Source organism: Lissotriton vulgaris, chromosome 5 (genome assembly GCF_964263255.1).
Source record: "Lissotriton vulgaris chromosome 5, aLisVul1.2, whole genome shotgun sequence".
Taxonomy (NCBI): Eukaryota; Metazoa; Chordata; class Amphibia; order Caudata; family Salamandridae; genus Lissotriton; species Lissotriton vulgaris.
The window spans coordinates 1048926241-1048933223 of NC_141693.1; positions in this window are offsets into that span (position 1 = coordinate 1048926241).

The window sequence follows — 6983 nt, forward strand, 5'->3', positions numbered from 1 at the left end:
AGGAGGCATACTTTGAAGCAAAATCAGGGGGGTTTTATACCCTAATTCTCTAACTTAATCTATCTAAAAAGTATCTAGCATCACCAACTCGGGTCTTGATTGGACAAATTTGGGGTGGGTGAGCATCTCCTCACCATTACAACATCGAGTTCACGGTGAATCAGCAAATTATTAAAAAGCGCATTGTTTAGGAAAGTCTTTGGCCTAGGCACATCCTCAACTGGCAACTTTGCCATAGTTTCTCACGTTCGGAACACTCGAGTTTCCATGTTTTGGTAACCATCCTGACTTCCAGGGTACAGCGGCCTTGAACTTCCCATCCGAGCACAGGCAGCTCACTCTCTCTTTTTTATGCTTTGGGCGCACATGCGCAGTCCGGCACTCACTCGCAGTTTACCAGAACAGCCATGTTTTCACTAGGCTTCAGAGGCCTCTTTTGGAACTATCGTAGAAACAAACACAAATTCATGTTAAATATAGAACTAAAGCCCTTCTGTTTACCTCCCACCTTACTGTTTCCCCATTAGTTAGTACCTAGCAGATAAGCCACATAAATGCGTTTTATACTTACTAACCCTGGGCGGGCAACTTCGCTACGCCAACGAAGTGGGCGTAGTGTTACCTACTTCGCCCTCTGCAAAGTAGGCGAAGCAGGCAACACTACGCCCACTCCTTGGGCGTAGCGAAGTTGCCCACCACCCGCCTCCCTCCCGCCCTCACTAAATGCTTAAATTAGTTAAAAATGAATTATAAAACCACTTACCTTGTCCGCTGCGTCCCCGGGGCTGCCTCTCGTCATCGCGCCGCCGCCGCCTTTGATACTAATGCGCATGCGCGGCCGCCACGCATGCGCATTAGTATCACAGACGGCGGCAGCGAGAGGCAGCCCCGGGGACGCAGCGGACAAGGTAAGTGGTTTTATACAATTCATTTTTAAGCTAATTTAAGCATTTAGTGAGGGCGGGAGGGAGGCGGGTGGCGCGTAGTGGGGCTACGCGAAGTGCGTGGGTGGACGTAGTCTTTTGCCCACTTCGCGTAGCTTTGCGAAGCCCCACTACGCCCAACCTTAATACTTACATATCTGACGACTTTCTAGCACAAAACGTCTACAATAATCACATTCATACTGCGTTTATTTATATTTAAGCTATGCATTAATTCACATCAAAATAACATGCTGGCAAAATTAGTATTCCCATGTGTGCATATGTGTACATCTTATACTATCATTTATTATTTCATCACGAAGCACCATTAGTAAATGTTAACGTTATGGAACATTGATTTCACGAGGGGTACACAAAATTTTGCTTTGCCACCTTGCGCCATCACAACAACCCCAGCCTTCCTCTTTGTGAAGACTCGAGGTGTGAATGTAAGACCGAACGGAAGGACCGCAAACTGATAGTGCTGAGACCCCGCCGTAAAACAGAGCTACGTCCGATGCGACTTCAGGATAGGAATGTAAACATACGATCAAAACCATCCAGTCTTCCTATTGCAGCGCCAGAAGAACCTGAGCCAGGGTTAACATCTTTAACTTCTCCTGTTTAAGATGAAAATTCAAGATCCTGAGATCTAGGATCGACCTTAAATGACAGTCCTTTTTGGGAATCAGGAAATACTGGGAGTAGCACCCCTGACCCTTTTCCTGCTCTGGAACCTCCCCTATCGCACTTTTCTGTAACAAGGAAAGAACCTCAGTTGCATTAGTCCTCCGAACACCAGCCCTGATGAGGGAAATGAGGGGGAAACTCCTGGAAAGGAAGGGCATACCCATTTTCTACAAGATATAAAACCCAAAGATCTGATGTAACAGATTTTCAATTCTGTAGAAAATGGGACACTCGGCCTCCTAAAGGTCCAACAGTCTCCAGGATGGGGGATCTAGGGCTGCTTCTCTTCGGAGCCACTGGTGGGGACAGGGAAGAGGAGGAGGAGACGACCTGTTGGAGAGCACCCCCTCGCAGACGGCCTCTTCCCTTTCTTCTGTAAGACTTATACAGAGGGTTCTGCTGCTGCTGTACGCCTCGAAGCAAAGCTGCTTTTCCAAAACCACAAAATCTCCTGTATCCAAAACCTCATGGCTGGGTCTGTAAGCTTAAGGATCTAGTGGTAGCCCTGCTATCTTTTAAATGTTGTAGAGCTGAGTCTGCCTTTGTCCCATAGAGTGTGGAACCATCGTAAGGAAGATCCAATACATGGTTTGAACATCCGGAGAGAAACCCGATCCTCTCAACGAGGTGTGTCTCCTGGTTGCCACCGAAGAGCCCATAACCCTGGCAACTGAATTTACCATATAAAGACCTGACTGGATCACCTGACAGGCCGCCGCCTCGGTATCTGTCAGCACCTCCATTAAGTGACCTCACATCTTCAGGCAGCTTAAGAGCCATCTCCTTAGCTGTGTCCATCAAAGCATGTGTATACCTTCCTAACAGGTGTGTGGGAAAAGTAGATTTCAAAGCCATGCTTGCTGACAAAAACACTTTTTTTGCTGACTGATTCAGCTTTTTGGAACCCTTATCCCCCGGAGTAGTGGAGAAGGAACCTGCCGACTGCCTAGTAGAACATGAAAATTGAACCACCAAGCTTTCAGGTGAAGGATGAGGATGTAGCCGTTTGGCTAGAGCGGTCGACCTCAAAGCTGGGGAACACGGTTCGATTCTCGGCAACGATGTTCAACATCCTGTGATTCTGGGCAAATCACTTAATCTACCCGTGCCTAACAAAAATGAATGTGTCCTTCTGTAACAAAACTGGTGCTCATGTAAAGCGCTCTGATACCCGATTTCTTGGGTCTAGTTCGCGCTATATAAAACTCTAAAAAAAAAAAAAAATTTAAAAGGGAGGAAAATTAAAAATGCCGGATCCCCCTGTGCAGTATTATAACTCCTTGCTACCATCATCGTGAATACTGCAGGGGTAGTCAATGGCTTCTGCCAGACCTCCAAAATTGGTTCAGTTAAGGCCTCATTGAACGGAATCCAAGGCTCCATTGTTGATGATGGGGAGTGCAGAACCTCCGTCTGAATGTTAGATCTGACTTCCGCAGTGGGCAACTGCAGATCCAGAAGGTCTTTTTTATTTTTTTTAAAACTTTTTTTATTGATGTTTCACATAAACAGAATACAGAAGATGCGTTAGACAATCAGCATTATCTGGATAGCTTTGGGCAATCGGCATGCAGCACAGCGACATCAAATCCATAAACGTACATAAGGCAAATGTCTATAATAGTTTTTCGTATCAGTATCATCTTACATGAACGTCACATGTTAGGAACACCATATACCAGTGTGTCGTTATAAAGAAGCAATATACACAGGAGCATGAGCAATATGCCATAGTACGTAGTGTTTAGGCCTTAATACATAATAATTAGGGTGGATTTCAGGAATCGTGAACCATGTCTGCAGGATGATCTAGGAGATGACTGAAGTGGGCCCCAGATATCTCAGGGACATGAGGAGACCGGGAGGAGCTCAGCGTATGTACATGTTTGATCCTGCCATAGTGTCATGTCTCAATCCATTCCTTGAACTTGGGTGCCCTTCCTCGACCCCACCTACAGGCCACCCGCCTTCTAGGCAATGCTAGGCTAAATTAAACAAGTTTACAATACTTTGCCGGTACCTGCTCAGTATAACCAAGTAAAGCCAAAAGAGGAGAATTTGAGATGGACATGTGATCTAACGCTGTGAAAACTTGCTGCCAATAATTGTGAACGGTGAGACACCCCCAAGCTAGATGGAGAAAGTCAGCAGCTTCTGTCTTACATCTGTCGCATCATTTTGTGTCACGTAAACCAAATTTGTGTAACTTAACCGGGGTGTAATAACTACAATGTAGGAATTTGTAGTGAGTGATGTGTAGTCAGCTACTGGAGGAGACCTGTTAAGTTTGTTCACAACAGAACGCCCATTGTGAATCTGTGATGTCTTGTACTAGTTCTGCCGCCCATTTATCCCGAGCTGCACAAAGAGGATACTCGGCGTCGGTATATAGGTTATGATAAAGTGTAGACACCAGTTGAGAAGCCGTAGTCGTATGTAGTGCAAAGGGGCTACCAACGAGGGTTCCAATGGGTACACGGGTGCAATCTTTTAGCCCATGACGTAATCGGACATACAGAAAAGTCTCCATGGCAGAGGGTGGGGGGTCTGGATATATTTGTTGGAGAGTATGAAATTTGCTGTTTAAGTATAGGTAGCCCCAACATTGGAGTTTGCGTGTATTTGTGACTCTTTTAAACACACCTTCTTACGGTAATGGCATCTTCGGATGATAGGTAAGTGGGAGTAGTGGGGAGTATAAAAAGGGTGCCTATAGGCGGCCTGCAATGCGATTCCATGCTTTAATCATGCAATCTACGGAGGACGGGCGGGGCTCACGCGGTGTGACTGTGGACAATATGACACCATCCAGCGAGATTGGGTCTGCAAGCCAATGCTCAGTCGCAACATGAGCTGTATATCTGGGAGGGTGGAACCAGTAGTGAGCATAATGTGCTTGGGCACATATGTAATACAAGTCAAAATTAGGAACATCAAGCCCCCCTGGGAGTATGGCCGCAGGAGCGTGTCCCACTGTATGCGCGGTTGTTTACCACCCCATACTGATCTAATCTGCTCTGCTCTAAGGGAGGAGAAAAAATGCCATCCTGGATCATATGGGAGGTTTAAGAATAGATACAAAAATTTGGGGAGGACCACCATTTTAATAAGGGAGATACGACCTGCCATAGTGAGGTGGAGTGCATTCCAACTAGTTATGCAGCCAGTAATATGATCCATCGTTCGCCCGTAATTTAGCCGCATCAGTTCCTCGCAGTCTGCAGTGATGTGTATCCCCAGATATTTTACTTCAGAGAAGGTCCGCAGACTTCCTTATAATGGATTGGTAAGGAGCACCTTCCTGAGAAGGAAGAGCTTTGGGAGAAGACAGCTCCCACTCCGGTGAAGTGTCGAGCCCACTGGCCTCCTGAAGACCCTCAAAGTCATCCACTGACTCAAGAATCTCCCCCTCTTCAGCTTGCTCCTGCTGTTACTGGGATTCCTCCTCTTCCAGAAGCCTCTGAGCCTCCCTCCTTGATCGCAATTTAGGAATCTGCGTAAGCGGTGCCAAACGCGACGTCAGTGATATCTGAGCTGGCGTTGAGGGAAGCAGCACAGGAGTGCCCAGTGGTGCTGTACGAAGCTGAGATGGCACCGTATCGAAGCCCGATGGCTCTGTACCGGAGCCCAACGGCACGGAGAGTAGTCCATGCTTCCCTCCTGGGATGGAATCGGCGTCGAGAACCTCTGCGCCAAGAGAGGCCAAGATGGAGGCATCAGCAACGCCCAAATTGTAAGAAACCGGTCCCAAAGGACCACCAGGCATGCCGGAAGGGTTAACAGTCCTAGCAAACATGCCATACATCGCATTAATAATATGCAATGGATCCATACCTGGAGCCGGGAAAGGCAGGTATGGCTCCGGAACTGCCAGGTCCAATATAGGTCGAGGACTGGAAGCGATTCTTATTGCAGCGCTGGAGACACTGGATCAGAGACACCTGAGGCACAGAAGACGCCTCCCTAGGCGCCGGAGAGTCTCTCTGCGTTGGAGACTGCACCGGAGTCACCTGCAGGGAAGGAGAAGGCGAGACGTCATCCTTCCTATGGCGCTGCAGGACCGGGGACACCAAAGAGTAACGCCTGGACCCATGACGCCCCTTCTTCTCATGTTTTTTGAAGAGTGTGGAGTCGGCGACTTAGACCTTGTCTTAGTCCTCTCCCGACCTATCTTCTCCTTTCTTGCCCGGGCCATGAACAACTTTGCCTCTCCTTCTTTAAGTGCCTTAGGATTCATCCGGCGGCACGAAGAATATCCTTCGACGTCATGGTCCGACGATAAAATCTTTGTGGGGGTCTGTGACTGACATATTGCCCCCACATTCCCTACAGGGTTTAAAGCCAGGCTTCTTCAAAGTAGCCATAGCACAGAACCAGATTACAGATAACTGCAACAATGTCAACTACAAAGAAATGGAGAGCCCTAGAAAACTGTTAACACGCCTATGAGGTCTTCTAATGGCTTTCAGGATGTCTCGCGGAGTCGCGCTATTGTGACGTCCTCGTCGGCGTGGGAGAACTTTGAAAAAAGTTTCTGTGGAAGCTGCGCAAGGGGTAATTCAAAAGGTGAGAGATCCACAGGCCAATGTATCCATCAGAAAATGTTAGCCATCCATGGAGATGCCCTGAGATTTATGGTGGTCTACTAATGTGGCACGAATTCAGCTCTGAAATCAGAGCCTTTCCATCTGTTGCATGCAACTGAATTCTGGACAGAGAAAAAGGTGGGGGCACATGCTCCTTTGTCCATGCAAACAGTTAAGAATAGGTTATCACCCTCTCAGTTGGGCTAGTCACCACTGTAGGTTAGCAAGAAGATTGCAAGCCCTTTTCCTATGGCATGTTCATACCAGTGGTTATCAACAAATTGACGGCCATTTCCCTCTTTACCACCTCCTGCACCAAGCGGAAGTCACAGTCAACCACTGAGAATGAAGGAGTACGAAGCATTAAGATCGTTGTCAGGCTGTGACTTGCATCCCTGTTTTCATATTTCAAAAAAATGGCAAAAACAATCAATTAGCTTGTTCTTTGTAACCATCTATTGATCTCCCTTGGTTGCAGACAAATAGAAGAGAGCAAAAAATGTTTTGGTACTAATTAATTAGGGCAGGAAGGGATAATTCATTGATCTTTCCTTTAATTCATTGATTAATAATTCCTAGGCATCATTTACTTTATTGTATCACAGACGTGGGTCCTGGGCTCACTGTGCCACTGGAATCAAGCTATCCTGGCTGAAGAGGGGTGAAACCCAGAAACCGGTCCTTGGATGCTTGTTTCCAGTCTTGGGAGGACCTGGCTTGGCAGTTCGGGCTGGACTGTTCCCATGAGGCACAGGGTCAAGACTGATTTGCATATGGCTGG